The sequence below is a fragment of the Carya illinoinensis genome, chromosome 5, assembly GCF_018687715.1.
Source record: "Carya illinoinensis cultivar Pawnee chromosome 5, C.illinoinensisPawnee_v1, whole genome shotgun sequence".
NCBI lineage: Eukaryota > Viridiplantae > Streptophyta > Magnoliopsida > Fagales > Juglandaceae > Carya > Carya illinoinensis.
This window is the reverse complement of record NC_056756.1, coordinates 43,298,235-43,316,027: the sequence shown is the minus strand read 5'-3', so window position 1 is coordinate 43,316,027 and position 17,793 is coordinate 43,298,235. Positions and strand designations below refer to the sequence as shown.

Below are 17,793 nucleotides of genomic sequence, written 5' to 3'. Positions count from 1 at the left end.
TGTTTAGATGGGGTTGAGCAACAGGTCGTTTCTGGAAGATGGGGTGGTCTAGATGTGTCATTTGAACGGTGAAGATTGATTGGACAGTTGCATTCATCCAAGTATCTTCTGCTGTGGGGATTTGGTTTCGTTTGGTCACCCATCCATCCATCTATCCATCGTTTCAAAAAATAATAAATAATAAATACAGAGAAGGAAAGAGAGCGAGTACTGGAGAGGCTTGAGCGAGGAGTTAGTGGAGGAAGCGAATTTATCTTCTAATGTCAGGTACATGTCACTCTGCGTCATCCTGTTGCCGAGAGAGAGAGAGAGAGAGAGAGAGAGAGAGAGAGAGAGAGAGAGCAGGAGGGACAGAGTTTCATGACATCCATATGATATGAAATTATTAATATTAAGTTGCAGGACTAATAAATGGTGTTGTATAATACATATAAATGGGCCGGATACCCGAATATGCATGTTCATCAGAATTTTAGAGGGCCGAATGTCCTTAATCTGCCTGATCCAATAATATTTCTCATTGGCCTGTTTTGGCAATGCATAATTGGCTAGCAGCCAGGATGATTTTTCCTATTCAAAATGATTAGTGGAATTTCTTTGTTGGGTCTGATCAAGTGAGTTTGCTAGCTAATTAAATATATATGCTCCTTCATTCTTTGGGATTTATGGTTAACTATCAAGAAATGCAGCAAAAGTCCCAATTCTTCCGTCCCAAAGAACATTTTTCTCTATTGCAAACTGGTTGAAGGACATCAATTTCTTATTGAAGCATGCCCCTTGTTTTACTTTTTAAGTGAAAAAAATACCCTTCTTGGTTCGGTGGAGAGAGCAAGTGGTTCAAAGAAAAGAAGCTCCGGCTGGTGTTGAGTGATGATTGATCCTAACAACGGGTCTTTACATACAAATCAAAATGGATTCTGATATAGAAAGATATTAGAGCAATCACTACAATAACTCATCAATCCAAACAGAGTGGCTCAAAAAAGAGACCATTGTGCGAAAAGTAATATTAGATACAATTATAAATTGTGTAAGCGTCATACATTCTTTTTGAAAAAGAGTGTATTCCACCATATTTTACAAACTTTTATAATGACAGACAATTATTTTACAAACTTTTATAAAACTATATTTTAAAATGAAGGCACTTCTGTAAAATAATTATACTTGTATAAATAATTCTACAAAAATATTCATAATACAAAAGATAGTTATGTAAATAGTTGTTTGCTTGTCAATTTGTCATTTTCCTGTTTATAAGAATTTGCTAATACAAAGATATAGATATCCAAGTGAGTGAAAAATGGGAACAGGGGAAAGCCTGGCATCGGTTTCTCTGCAAGATGATGGCCATTTTACAGTACGTTAATTAACTTGCTTTTCTGATTTCACCTGATTCTTGCTTGGCATCTCTTTAAACAAAATAGAAACACTTCAAACATAATTAGTTCCTCAAAGATCTAGACTTTCCGCTCCTCAGGCATGGGAATGCTTTCTTTGAGAACAGAATGAGTTGTTCAACTAACAGTGTATGTTAACAGCCTTAAAAAACAAACCGATTTTCAGTTCCTCATAGAGTCATAAGGAGACCTTCGGCAGATATTTAATCCAATGGTGAGGTGGATTACATGCGAACACTTGATCACCTAAAGAAATCTTCTCACTTTATATCGAAACATAGAATGACCACTCTTGTATGCAATTCCTGTCTATTTGAACTTTTCTACAAACCATAGTGCAGATGCAACTAAACGCATCTCCTGCCTAGAAAAACAAATTAACAGAAAGAATCTGCAAACCAATAGAACTAGAATGGATACCCGATCAGTTGCAATTTGGCTAATAATCAGGAACTGGATCCCCATTTGGTCAGCTTCTGGCTTTTCCCATTCGCCAAAAACGTATTTATCGCTTCCTTGTATCTTACACAAGCCACAATCTCGCTCTTGCATCTTACAAGCCTGAATTCCAATTGAACAGATCCCTTCAATTACCATCAAAACCAAATGATAGTATTTATAAAAGTATTTAAATTAACGAACATGAAATACTAGACTTAGAATTATTATAAATAACAAGAAGTTCTCTCTCCCAACCAATGTGAGATCGCATGCACCGCCTATACTAACTCATCTCCCCTCTTAATTTCCTGAAGTCTTCATTGCACCATTCCATTGGGCTTAAATTCCACACTTCTGGTTGGAATTGGCTATGATATCATTTATAATGCCCCAAGGGATGCCCAAGCCACATCTGAGCCCATTCTCCAAAAGGAGTAGTCATTAATACAATTAGAGCCATATTAGAATCATTATAAAAATTAAGAACTTCTCAATCTCAAGCAATGTGTGATCCCATTCACAGCCTATATTCACTTTATAGGACATCAAAATTAAAGCCATATTCTCTATCAACTTCCCATTGAATATATCTTCCTAGACTAATACTATCCATTTTATTTGAAGCCTCTCTACATCTTTTGCTCCATCAATATCAAGTTATATATCACTCTTTGTTTATGTTACATTAACAGACCCATCTTAACAAACTCTCCCTTTCCTAAAACCTAGGGTGGCCTAATGTAAAGGACTTAGTAATTAAATAGTTGCCTGAGGTGTGTCCATGTTTGCTGCATTATTCCTACATTTTGGGACTACTTCTGGATAATGAAAACAAAAAGAAAAAAACAGAAACAAGTTACCTCTAATACGAGGTTGAATTATATAAAAAACACAAATTCACACAACTTATTGGATGCCATGCTTTTATGTCCAAAATACAACTATCTAATACCTCTCAAATTTTCAACTCTCAATTTTACTAATACCTCATCTCACAGGTCATATAGCATTGAATTATAGCTGGAATTCTTTTATTCTGGAATGCATATAGATGCACACGCACACATAGTTAAACATCCCAACAAATCACAGAAGAAAGGTTAGAGGGCATCTGGACAGCACACTGAAGTGAAACATATCATTTCCAGTCCACACCTCTTACCAAATTTTGGATTCCAGGAATCACAATCGTTTTCTGTCATTGTAAGTCATCCAGAGATATCTTTGGCAAAACCCAGAAAAATTCAATACAAAACTAAATCAAATAAATTTAGTTCAGTTCAATGTTACCACACCAACAAACTAAATTAATCAAGGAGGTTGACACCAAGTTGGAAACTTCAGTTACCTCATCAAAAAAGTATTCTCAGTCCAGGTTTCAACACATTCAATGCAATGGGTGGTAAGTTATATCTAGCCGGAAATTTAGGGGGCCTGCAGACTTTAGTTTTACATTTTAACCTATTTATTTACTATCCTAATACCTATTGTTTTCAGAGTCATGTAATGCAATCAAATAAAAAATTTCTCGTACCTTATACTTTAGTTTTCCTTTGGTATCAGAGCTTTAGAGTCCTAGGTTTCATGGGACATGAAATGCAGTCACAGAGCAGTGTTTGGTATTTTGAGGGTTTTCCCATCCCATCAAGTTAATGACTACTTAAAACAATGCATGAAAACATAGCAACTACATGATGAAACTTACAAGCAGCATCCAGCAGATTGTCTTTGATATTATTAGAAACTACTTTTGGATCTTATAAACAGGTTGGATAATACATAAATCACGAAGCTTCTACTGTGATTAACACCCACAACCCAGTACCATCATGTACAGGGATAATTTTACCTTGCTTAGAATGAAAAAAAGTTCAAAAGCAGATCTTTAAGCTGCATTATGACCGATCCTTCAGCCAACCGGTACCTATAACAAGGGAAATTTAGGCTCCGTTTGGATAGTAAAAGTGTTTTATCTCATCTCATTATTATAACTCTTCCAAATTCTCACACAAAACATTATAAACAATTCAACATTTTCAAATCCCAAACAATAATAATATTAAAAAATAATATTCTTACAATATTTTATTCAACTTTCAATTTTCATCTCAATTCATTATCCAAACGGTACCTTAATGCGTGGGAGCATGGGTTATGCAGGTAGGGGCATTCTATGTAACTGCAGAGTGGATTAATGGAAGGTCAGTTTATCCACAAATCAATCTCGTATAAGATCACTTTATGCTCGTAGAGCGTGCACACACATACATACACACTTCTCTCAAATTTACACTTCTTATTTAAGTCCAAAAACTCCTATGTGCTGCATGAGTACTTTAGCAGGTGATAACGCTCATATTAGTACAAGCACCAAGCTGATTCAAAAGATGTTAGACAATGCTCGAACAAAGGTACTTACAGCAAAATTGAGTCTACAGCTTCCCCTCAACTAACTAATTATACAACGAAATGCTCTAGATCTTCCTTTTTTGAGCATCCATAATGTTTGGCAATGTTTGCAAACAAAAAGATTGAGGAAAATAGAGAATCATCGGGCAATCTACCATGTGATATATAGAAGTTTACATCATTTATAAGAATAGCAATCATTCGTTAAAATAGGTTGTTGGGGGGTGGGGGGAGCGGGATCGGCTTAAATGTCCAAGGATTGCTAATGTCCCACAAGGGAAACCAAAAAGACGAATGGCAAAATTTTATAAACCTTACCTCAGAAGCATGATGTATTCTATGAGTGACAAAAAGATAATAATTGTGAGAAAATAACCCGTCAAAAAGGTAGATTCCATATACCACCTGATAAGACTGAGAAAAACTATGCAGTTGGTATAATTTTCATTAATACTGGCCCATATGATGAAACTCTGAGAAAAGAATTTACCGGGAAAATTCCACCGAACAAAACTCACATACAGCTCGAAATCTCTACGCAATTCCATGGAATAAAACTCAAAACTTTGTGTTTCACATTTTACCAGACCGCACAATTATCACGCAGATTTCATCAAATTGATATTCCCATTCGTTTTTCTGCAACAAAAGCGTACAGATTGTGATTCAAACAAAACCATAAATACAGCCTGTTTCTTAGAGCAACAATTAATACCCCAAGTTGTATAATTATTCCAACGAAATTGAGGAATATATTACAAAACAAATTCCAAATACATAAGAGGAATAGAATCAACGACGGTGAATCAAGTACGGAATAGACCGCGAGCTAATCGGATTCAGAGGCGGCGGCGGGCTTGGGCATGGGCTGGGATTCTATGGGCTTGGAGGGATAGTACATGAGAGGGCGGTCGTCGTTCTCGTCGTCGTCGATGTCGATGGTGCTGAGGTTGATACAGGAGCAGCGCTCGAGGGAGGCGAAGAATGCCGAGGCCACGTTCGACCCGACCCAGGTGGCCGCCCGGTCCAGCATGTCGCACGATATCAATCCGCAGTTGTTCTCCATCGTTGAATCACTTCCGTTATCCACAGGTATTAAATTTCAGTCCAACCAGCAACCAAAGGTCCCCAGAGCCTCCTCACCTCACGGGATTTAATTCAATTTATCCATTAGAGCAATGTTACCTATAGTCATAAAATTGTAAATGCCATGTAATCGCTTAAAAAAAAAGTGAAATCTACGATTAAAAAATTAATTTTTTTCATGTAAATCCCATATTAATTCATTTTTTTCAAAGCGATTGCACGCCACTTACACAACCACGACTGCAAATATCATTTCTCTTTTTCTTAATAGTTGTGGACTCTCGTTGGTTCCTCTAATGAGTTTTGTTAAGTATGAGTAAAGTCACGTATTAATTAATATATTAATATTGATTCTTTTATATTTAAAATTTAAATTAGTACCGTTTTTAATAAAAATTATTTTTTAACTAATCACATTAAATTGATGTACATATTAGTATGCAGTTGTATTTGTAACTAGACTTTTCCTTCTCTAATTCGCAATATAAATATATATATATTTTTTTTATGAGAAATGAAATTTGTAGTTATATAATGTGTAAATATCGCGTATTTTATTTAAAGTAAATAAAATGATCTAAATGAAAAAAATTAATTTTTTAATTATGAAGCCTACTCATTTTTAAAAGGTGTGTAAAATGCTTGTATAACTTATGACTGTACCCAGTATTAAGATACAATTTTGAATTTTCTAAGTACCATGCACTTAGGGGAGAGCACAGTCCGATCCGAATGATGGACCAAAAAATTTCGGTCCATCATTTTCCTGGACCGGACCGGTAGTTATCAGTCCAGTTCAGTCCAGTCCGGTCAGTCCAACCATTTTTTTAAATAGATTAATAAAAAAATATTTAAAATATTAAATTAAAATTAAGTGACTTATTAAATGAGAATTACATAATAAATTGTACAATTATTAATATATACTAATAATATATATTATAATTATACATTAAAGAATATAATAATACATTGATCTAAATATATATAGTTATAGATTGAATACCAATACTATAACTTATAACTATACTAGTATTATTACTCATATACTATATGCTAGTGATAAATTGGTAATACTATATTAAATAATATTCTATATAGTTATAATGATTTAATACTAACATATTAAGTTAACTATACTAATACTATTATAAATTTATTAATATACTATAATTTTAATTTATACTATAACTCTTATAATATGTTAATATATTAATATATACTAGTACTATATATTATAGTTATACATTAAAGAATATAATACTTATGTAATATTGTGATATATAATTATTTATACAATTATTTATATAAATAATTTATATAATTTTTTTAAAAAATTTTCATTTTATCTAATCTGAGGTGAAAAATCCCTGTACCATTGACCAGACAGAATGAATTCTGGTCCAAAAATGGCCGGGCCGATGCTCTCCTCTACATGCACTCTTTTAGAAAGAATTTTAAAATAAGTGTATGAGGCTTGGCACCATATAATTACAAATATCATTTCTTTATACAATAGTGCATTCTTGAATTATGTAAAATCAGTATAAAATTCATATAGCTGAAATGTCTCTACCTTTAACATGGACTATCATCTATGTAAATACTTTTTTTTTTTTTTTTCTATTTTTCCTATTCTTTCCATATATCCCTCGTATTTAAAATTTTTATTTATAAAATATGAAAAAATTATAATATTATTAGAACATTTTATTTTAATAAAAAGAAAAATAGTGATGTTAAAACTTTTCCAAAACATGATAAAAAATTTAACAAAAGAAAAATTTTATTCATAATCCCTATACCACATATATGCTTTTATTTTTTATTTTTTATACTTTTTTCCTTTAGCATATATGTAGTATAGGGATAATAAGTAGGAGAACTCTTAAAAGAATAGGATGGATTGGTTATTTTCATCTTTATTTTTTAAATTTTTCATTAAGCTATTGATGTCATTTTGGCAACAAAGAGATATTGCGTTCATATTAATATATGAGAAATATTGAAAATATGAAAATATTACAAATTTAATAGTAGTTAGAAAAGTTTTTAAAATGAATAAAGAAAGAATTAATATTTAAATGATATAAAAAAGAATATATAAGCTGATGTGCGATATATTGTAAAAGTCATTAATTAAAATAGAAAAAATGGAATTTTGTGATGTATTTTAAATAACAAAAAAAAAAAAAATCATTAGGAGTGCCCTTAGATTTATGTTCGAGTGCACATCGAAATACCTTAAGTATAATTTTTCGAGTTGCTCCACAAATTTATCCAGCCTGACCAGAATTACAACAAGCCTCATGCTTGGTGATGAAGTGTAATATGTAGAATGAAATAGAGTAACACTAAAAAAATCTACAACCTAAATACTCACTTAAGAGATAATAAAAAATAGAGAGAGATTATGTGCTAATCAATAATAGTCGTGGGAATCAACTAAGGAGGATATATATAACTCTTCTGGTGCACCACTCACGACTGGCCTTAAAGGCCAGCTTTTAATTCTCATGAAGTGGTTGTTAGACATCTTCAATGTAAGGCATAATGCATCGTTAAGGCCATGCATTTCATTCTATTTCAACGTAGGAGAGGAGAGGCCTACCCACGTGGGCACCCCTCTTTCTCACATCCCCCACTCGCATATAATGGGTATGGCCCCAGGTCTACATCTCTCAATCGTTCTCAATCTTATTTATACAAGCAAATAGGTTGTGTCACCACTAAGCATAACAACATTTCTAAGTGTCTTGTTATGCCTTGGACTTATTTGATCGCATTAGATCAAGCATTTTTTAACCCTTTTAAGTTTTAAAAAAAAAAAAACCTCAGAATAATGCTTGACTACCTCCAATCATTTCGATGTGTTTGGAGCCTTAGTAGCTACCAATGTGTAGTATCATAGTTTGATGTCAGCAAACACTAATGGAGATACAATGTCAAATAGTCTTTCCTTCACCCTCATGTCATTCAATTTTAGTCGAACCGCTTTCCCAACAATGCCTCTTTAGACCGTATCAATCGTAACCATAGCCAGCATACCAAAGTAGCAGACATCACAACCTTCATTTTATGACATAGTTAAAGGTAAATAAAGGGCACTCAATAAAATATGAGACTCACACAGTGAGAAAGAAGGGAACCATTTACTCACTTTTTCATATGGTCGAATAAGTACATGTAGTATGAAATATATGCTATGGTAGATTTCTCTTTGCTCACCTATATCAGAGACATGGTGGCGGAAAATGATGGGGTCTTGAAATATCTTCCTATGAGTCACATGGTTGCTGATTCCCTGACAAAGTTTATAGTAATAAATACTTTTATGGCTCATATTAGGAATATAGGACTGCGTAGATTGTGAATGTAATATGTTTTAGTTGACATTGAAATGTAAACTTTCCTTTGAGATATTAATATAATATGATCTTATTCAGTTTTTGTCTTTGTCATATTATTTTCCGATACACACACAAGGTATCATGTCAACAGGTTTAGATCAGTTCACTCACATGAGTGATCGCCTCTGGTGATTGAATAACGAGTAGAAATAAGACATTGTGTCCCTAGGTACTTGTCCAAGGGGATAAGTTGTATAACACAAAGATATGTCACCTTAGTGGAAGCTAATACGAGGTCCCTTGTACCATTCATGGGTATCCCCTTCTTAGGCTCAGTTAGGAAGTGAGTTAAGGCCTACAAGACTTCTTGCTCATCTAAGACATATTGGATGTTGTAATGCAAAATATCATAGTTCTCCCCCATCCAATTTTTTCCCCTTGTTCAAATCAACAAATATAGTTTTGGATGCCATTTCACTATAAAATATACAAAATGAGATATTACACACACACACCTAAGAAATTTGTCGCATTCATCCAAGATAGAAAAAAATAATATAAACACGTCTCAAAATCAACAATTCGCTAGACTTCATAATCATCTCTTGAGCTACAATTTTTAATTATTAATTCTTAACTCAATTTTTATGCAAATTTTGAAAAATATATACATGAGAGATCAAATCCTCCTTAATCTCAATCATACTATCACTATCTTAAATAGTCATCTAGGCCTAATCACATATAAGGAAGATCCTACTAAAATGACAGTAACCTTTTAGGCCAGTTTATAAGAACATCTACTCAGATTGCTATAACCTATTGGGCACAAACACAAAGACAACTACTCAGACTATGACAATCTTTTGAGCCAGTCCACAATGATGGTTGTTTTAAGACCATTATAGTTCATTTTTTTTGTCTCATCAATGCATTTATAGTTCTTATTGGGACTACTGTAATCCTATGGCTATACAGTGCATTTATAATTCTTGCTGGGGTCACCACAATCCTTTGGCTATACATTGCCTTTATAATTATTACTGGTGTCACCACAATTTTTTTAGTCTATTATTCACGTTGACAATACTAACTAAGACTATTTAGTGAAAACTTTCTATTTTATCACAAAAAAAAAAAAAAAAAAAAAATGAAGGCTAATGTCTAAACATTCAAGCCTAATTTCTATAGTTGATAAAATAAGCGCTTATCCACATGTTCAGTTTACACATACATGTAATCATATTTAATTTAAAATACTAAATAAAAGATCACATAAAGTATAACAATATAGAATAACATAAGAAAAAGATCATGTATCTAAACAAATAAATAATGCAAAATAATGATAATAAATATATTTGTAAACCCTACCTAAACCAAGAGACATTCATTCCTCAGTGGTGTGCCCAACTCCTAGATTTTTTGAGGTGGTCTTGGGTTCGAAACCAGGTGTGCCACTTTATGAAATTGGCCTAGCATCCCATTATTTTATTTTATTTTATTTTTGTTTTTATAAAAGAAGTATGGCCCATAGCAAACACATTGCCTTCAGATGGCATAAGTCATCTTCTACCCTCTAGGAGGACACTGTTCATATGAACAGTAAGCACACAAACTCACTGTAGCAGTTACATCTTGGCTTTTCTCTAGCACTTGGTTGCGCGCAGCACCACCATTGTGCGTGTAGCACTTTGTGGGCGTAGCACCACCACAGTGCACAGGCAGTGCATGCACCAGGTGCGCACAACACCTCCACTGCTCGTTGCCTTGCTATTGGTACGTGTAGCACCACTTGGTGCTTGTCTTGGCTCTGCCAGTTTTCTTAAAAGGAAACACATACAGTTCTCAAAGGAAAAAAAAAAAAACGAAAATTTTTCTTGTCATCCTCACACTTTACACATCACATTTATTTTAATTTTTTTCTATAATAAATATGTAGTGTGTGGATGATAAATAAAATAATTCAATTAGTTTAATAAGAATAAAATGAAATAAAAAATTAAAAAATAATATTTTAATATATAAAATGTGGTGTAGGATGATGTGTAGCATTCCTAAAAAAAAAATGGCACTCATCGTCGTTAAAAAATATGAGTAAAAAAAATTTACAACAAATTGGAAGCAACTATTTAAAATGTGCTCACTACAACAGATGGCACTTTTCCCGACGATTTATAATTGTCGGGAAAACTGGAAAAATCCCTGCCAAATACATATATCGGCGATTACAAACTTGCTGCATATTCGCCGGTACTATTTAGCTATTTCCAATATACTGCGGCGAAAATTAAAAATCGCCGCTAAAACTAAAGGATTTAGCAGTGATTTTTAACTCGCTGCTAAAGGAATTTTAAAACAGAAAGTCATTTGGCAGCGATTAGAAAATCGCTGCCAAATCCTTTGCCAGCGATTTTTGAATCGCTGGCAAAGGATTTGGCAGCGATTTTCTAATCGTTGGCAAATGAGTTTTGGTTTCGAATTTTTTTTCCAGCGACTCAAAAATCACTGGGAAACGATTTCCCAGCGATTAAATGAGTGCCACCATTAAATATGCTCTTAGTTTTATCAGATTATTTCCTGCGAAAAAATACACTTTTCCGGCGACTTTTAATCGCCGCAAATAGTATTTTAAAAAAAAATCTATTAATACACGTGAACCTAGCCTAAAACATACAACATCCTTATCATACAATGCACAAAAGTATACTATTAAGGGCTAAACAACTTTATAGTCAAATGTACACAACTTTTGTGGTTAAGAGAAAATAAAGGGCTAAACAAAACATGTAAATTATATACACAATCTTCTCAAACTATAAAGACCTAAAACAAAAATCGTTCATCTGGAAAGATTTGAGGATTTTGAGAAACAAAGATTATAAGGTAGCAATTTGACTTTGAGGATTTGGAGGGGAAAAAACAACCCACGTCTGTTAATTTTCATAGGATTAAAATCATCATAAAAATAAAACATATTGCTCTAAAATCAGCATTCTATAAAAAATCCAAAAATGAATAATTAAGCTTCCCAAACCATCCCAAGGAAAGTAGGCAAATCTTTCTTGAGTGAGAAACAGATGTGAAGAATGTAACTTTAAACATGACCATTAATTAAAATTATTGAAAAGAAATCTTTATAGTTGACAATTATAGGTTCTCAACCAACCTCTCAAAAAAAAAAAAAAATTATAGGGGGTATACTGCCTTTTGAATAGAAGATGAAGGTGCAAAAATACAAAGGTATGAGAAAATTTGAGAAACAGATAACAAAGATAAAGGGGTAGTACAGTACATGGAGAAAGTAAGACCTTCTGAAGAGGGGATGAAGTTGAACAAATATATAGGTAAGAGAAGAATATGAGAAACAACCCTTTTTCTATACTTCCGATCTGCCTTCCTCCCAGCAATACACGAATAGAGCTACTGGATTTAGAAAACCCACAAGAAATTAAGTATGGAAATAACTCACATTCTTATCTACTGGATTTCACACTAAATTCAGTCAACATTGTATTTTCACAATGTATGGAAAAAGATATATCTATTAGAAAGATATGTTTAGACCTGTCACATCTATTAGAGAAAGAATATACATCATCATGAGATATTGAAACCCAATATGTGGTTTCTAAATTTGTACCTACTGTTATTTTTTTAATTTATACAGCATATACATCTAATATTACTTGTACGTGCAGCTTTGTTAGATTTTCCATGCAAAAACACCATAGCCAAAGGAAGTAAACATCATTCCTAAATTTCTACAAAAAATTAGTAGAAATATTGATGAAACAGAAAACATGATTCCTAAATTAGTGGAAATCTGCTTGTGCCCATAAAAAACTAATAAAACAAAAGGACAGTATATATCAGAATCCATTTGCAGGTAAAGACAACCTTCCTTTAAACAAACAGCACAGCATCCCACTCACAGAAAGTCCCCCCCCCCCCCCCCCCCCCCAAAATCAAAGAGCCATTCATTTTCTTTGATTGTCTTTATGCTTTAAAGTGGACTACTGCTAGGCAAGTTAGCAGTTGGTTTTGCTTTTAGTATCTATCTATAAATGCATACACTTGCAGATCAATAATAAAGGCCAGGGAAACTCCTTTTTTTTAGTTAGCTAAAAAAAAGTATCAAATTCTGTCATACCATTCCAAAAATTCAGAATGGAGAGCTAAGCCCCCACAAGTGCCCAAAATGAGATGAGAACTGATTCTATTAGAGCATTTGGCTTCCATTTGGATTTGGTAATGTCTTATGATAAGAATATTTGGAATCTTTTAGTCTGCTATTAAATTTTTCTGAGTGACCTTGATTGATCATTTGCTTAGAATGAGTGGGCTTACTCGATTGTAATGTGATTGCATCCTTTTTCAAGCAGGAAATGAAGCCATCTTTGATAGGACTTCAGAATGCTGGAAAGACATCACTTGTAAATGTTGGTATGTAATCATCATATTGAGATTGTATTAGTATTACTACTTGTATCTCTGGGTTTATTCACTAAAATCCTGGTTGTTGGTGTTGCTTCTAGACTGGTGGATATAGTCAAAGGGTAAAGTGTCAAGAAGTAGATTAAAAAAAAGAAATCACATCCTAATGATCAAATGCTAGCTAAACTGGCCTATGTGCGACCATGTGCCTACCTAATTCATATAAGCATATATACATACATACATATATATATACACACACATGGGGTGGTTCAAGACCATATATATATATATATATATAGTTCTTCTTTTGTTACTGCATGCTAGATTTTTGCACTCTTTCCCTGTATAAAGGCCACAGATGAATTGATTAGTCAAAATCACAACCTTTTAATCTTCTTTTTAAATGATCAGAATCTCGACAAAATCTACTTTTTAATACTCTTATTGTTAACCTAATTAATGTGCATCAAACCCATGCTAATCACCTTTTAATTAATAATCTCTTTTCTTTTTCTTTTTTAATTATAACTATCTACATTAACCTATATATCTAGCTAGCTAACGGGCTGTCATCTCCACTAGTTAAAACCAAGTGCTAATCAAGAGTCAAATAGCATGACACAAGCTAGCTAGCTAGCTACCATATAGTGGCACTAGTACTTCAACCTCTGATATCTTGTATTCACATTTGAGTTAGGGGTGTACAAGATTGACACAGGCAAGAGCCAAACTCAAAGAGATTGATGGGTCTAAGTCTTTTCTAACAACCCTTCCTAAAGCTCACTTAAGTCCTGAAACCTTACAGCAGATTTCAGTGATAAGTACTATTGGTGAGTTGCTTAATTGGTTTATTAAGACTAGAGTTATCCTTCTATTTTCACAAAACATAATAATAATAGAGATTGAACACAAATACCATTATTTAGTGAAAGAAGTAAAAAGGAAATAATGTTTCCTCAAACAAAGAGAAGTTTTATGTAATATATTAGCATGGAATAGATCACCTATCCTGTTTTTTAGAAGTAACTAAGCATTCCCCATTAAAGTTCTTATTTCCCAACAAAATGTTCTTATTACTATTAGCTAGCTATAAAGAATCATGGTTCATGTACATCATTTCTTTTCCTATTTTAATATATATATATATATATATATAAATATATGTATAGTGGGTTGAATACATTTCTTATAGGAATTGAGAACCACATCAGAGAGGTGAGGAATGAGGTAAAAGGAAATTTGGATGACCAACTTCAGATTATCAAAAGCAAGAAAATTCAAAAGAGACCAACCATTCCCCTTGGGAAAATGATATTATTACTACTCAACTACAACTTATCTACAACTCTTTTTGTATTTGATTTTTTTTTAATTTTTAATTTTACTTAATGATTAAGAAAGTCAGTATTAATAAAATTATATTTTTTTTAAATTTTTTCTTAATGATTAAGAATGTTAAAAAAATACTTAAAAGAAAATAAAATAAAAATAAAAAAATTTGAAATGCACATGAGTGGTAAATGGGTTGTAATAGAGTGGTAACTCTATCACTACGCTTCCCCTTGACTGCAATTTAGCACCCAATCAAACTTAATGCGTGAAAAATAGCCCTCATGATGGGAAAAATTCATTTTATTAGATACTATGGTTATCATAAAAGGGTTAAGACATCGGTCAAGACATCAAACATGTAAATGCATCAAGTAAGGCAGTTATCTTTGTATAACTAAATCTGTTCCTTATGGCAGCTAATAAATTGGGTTTAACTCACACCAAAGAAATAGTGCCTTTTGGCTTGGCATGCATGAAATAAGCCAAAAGAAAATATGAATTAGAGATTTGGAAAAGTGCGTACATTAAATTGGGTTCAATTCACATACCTGCATTTCAAGACAATTTCTGCGCGCTTTATCTAACCGTTAACTGCTATAACTGATTCCAATCCATTTTCTTCCTTTTACCGAAAGTTACATGCATAAGCTGATCTGGGTAGCTGCAAAAAAGCTTTTTGAAGTCTTATTGGATGTGAAGACATAAATTCTACCACTTCAAGATTATGCTTTTGTTGAAAAGCTTGAAATAGAACCGTGAATTAAATAATGTAAAGCTGTGTTGAACATATTTGCAGTGGTAGAAAGAAAGATGAATCAAAATAGAAAGAAGAAGAGAAAATAATCTTTTATTTTGGAGGCAGATAATAAAAAAATGCAAAGAAAAGAAAGAAACAAAGTTATACACAGACCAATGAAACAAGGAAACAAGGAAACAAGCACAAGCTCTATCACATTAACCTAATTATTTGGGAACAAGGTTGGTTTAAATCTCTCAAGCCCCAAAACAGAGTGCATAGCAGAATTTTCTGCACTACCATGGATAACTAGCAGCTTTAGTACATTCGTGCTCTTAAACATCCCTCATTTAACCACAATCTCAACTACATAAACCAAGCATACTAGAGTTGAAGAAAACTTGAGAAGAAACATCATTTTTTTGTGAAAGCATAGCATAAACAGCAAGAGTAGCTCTGGGCAAACCAGAAAATTCTAATTGAACCTACTAGTTTGAATAAAATCCTTAGTTGCTTACTTAGGCTATTAATCTTGAAGAAAAGTGTTAAAAAAATACATTCTCATCTCCACTAGTTTAACACATAAATAAAGGGTTAAACATATTCAAAACATGATTCAAACTCAAGAAAAGACAATGAATAGCCATAAAAGAATTTTTTTCCCCAAAGCTACATAGCTGAAATGAAAACAGAGTAGAAAATTCAATTTCACCTCCTCAAGCTATGGTTGCACAATTTTTTACTCTAACAACCTTTCCTCTACTCAGCAGCCACACCCAACTAAATAAGCATAAGAGGAAAATAAATGAGAACTCGAATTTGGAAGCCACTACACACAGTCGGCCAACAGCAGATTTTCATAAAACCATATAGCATGCAACTAGGGGTGAATTCGGTCCGGTCCGGTCCGGTCCGGTCCCATTCGGTCCGGTCCGGTCCGTTCGGTCCACCCTATGAGTTTTTTTTTTTTTTTTTTCAATGACATTTTGTTTAATACTTATATAATTATATTGTGACATATTTAATATATATACATATACTATACTATTATATATATTAGTAATACACTACTACTATTAGTAATAGTGATAATTATATATGTAACTATATCATGTAATAATAATAGTAACAATAGTAATATATGTAACTATATGTAATATTAATAACTAATACTATTAGTCTATTAGTACTAATACTATAACTAATAAATATATGTAATGATAGTGATAATATATGTAATATTATATTAAATAATAGTAATACTCTTATTACTAATATTCTATGTAGTTATAGTGATTTAATGCTAACATATTACATATTAAGTTAACTATACTAATACTATTATAAATTTACAAATATATGATATATTATAATTTATACTATAACTTTTATAATATGTTAATACATTAATATATATACTAGTACTATATTTTTTTTTGATCGGTTATACTAGTACTATATATTATAGTTAATAGTTATATATTAAAGAATATAGTAATACATTGATACTAAATATATATATAATATAGTTATAGACTTACAATGATTTAGTTATTATGAATTTATAATTAGTATAACTATATAATTGTATTAGTATTAGACTATTAGTAATTCAACCATTATATAAATAATAATTTTTTTTTTAATCTATTCGGTCCGGTCCATACCTTCGGTCCCTTAAAAATTGGACCGGGACCGGACCGGACTCATTCGGTCCGGTCCGGTCCCGTCCAAAAATGACCGGTCCGGTCGGTTTTTCCGGTCCGGACCGTTCGACTTTCAGCCCTACATGCAACGGTTTGCCTAGCATAACCATGCATCTTAACTTATATTTTATTTGATCATACAACATGATAGACACCTCTTAGTCCATCTTCAATGGCAAAAATTGTACCAACATAGTTAGTATTGTAGCCAATTAACTTCCCGTAAGTAGGTCTCCTTATAATGCAATCACAGCTCCTATTACTGCAAAATATTATTAGGGTGTGACAATTCATACCATTGGTTATAGGATAAATAAAAAATAAAGCTAAGGCATCCCCCAAATACTCTTATTTAAGTATCTTGATGCTAGAGATTTTGGGCTTGAAATCACACAAGAACTAAAACATGAAAAGAATTTTCGAAACCTTTGCAACTAGATCGACCTCATCACAGCACTTTAGAGAAGCTTTCTTGTGAGGAATTGTACAACTGTAGTTAGAAAAAGAGTTTAAGGATTCTCATGCTTCAAGTATAGAGTTATTATATATTCTAAAATCTTTCAGACACAATTGTCTAGCAGTATTGTAATATATATAAAATTCCAGACTCGATTTATAAAGTTGGAATCCAGAACATAATATAAAAGAGCATTCATTAAAGCATAAAGTGAAATTTAAAAGAAAAAAAAAATAGATAAACATAATGAGTGATGAGAAAGATCTCTCTCATCAAAGCATGGCAAAGCAGCCATGCTCGAATAAGCAGGATGAATTCCACAATAAAACTAGCATCCATGAGAAGTGACAAAAAGGATATAAAATAAGACAACACATGGAAGAAAAAGAGTACCTTTCGCAGCGATATTATTCATTTTGTAGCTCCACACCAGCAC

General features: G+C 32.6%; 1 long non-coding RNA gene across 1 annotated transcript; it reads right to left on the bottom strand.

Annotated features, from left to right (window-relative positions):
* Positions 1 to 1,448: 1,448 nt before the first annotated feature.
* Positions 1,449 to 5,447, bottom strand: LOC122309315. Its single transcript, XR_006242406.1, has 2 exons — positions 3,691 to 5,447; positions 1,449 to 1,961 (listed from the first exon to the last, which is right to left on the bottom strand). It is a non-coding gene; the product is annotated as an uncharacterized LOC122309315 (long non-coding RNA).
* Between the last annotated feature and the right edge of the window lie 12,346 nt (positions 5,448 to 17,793).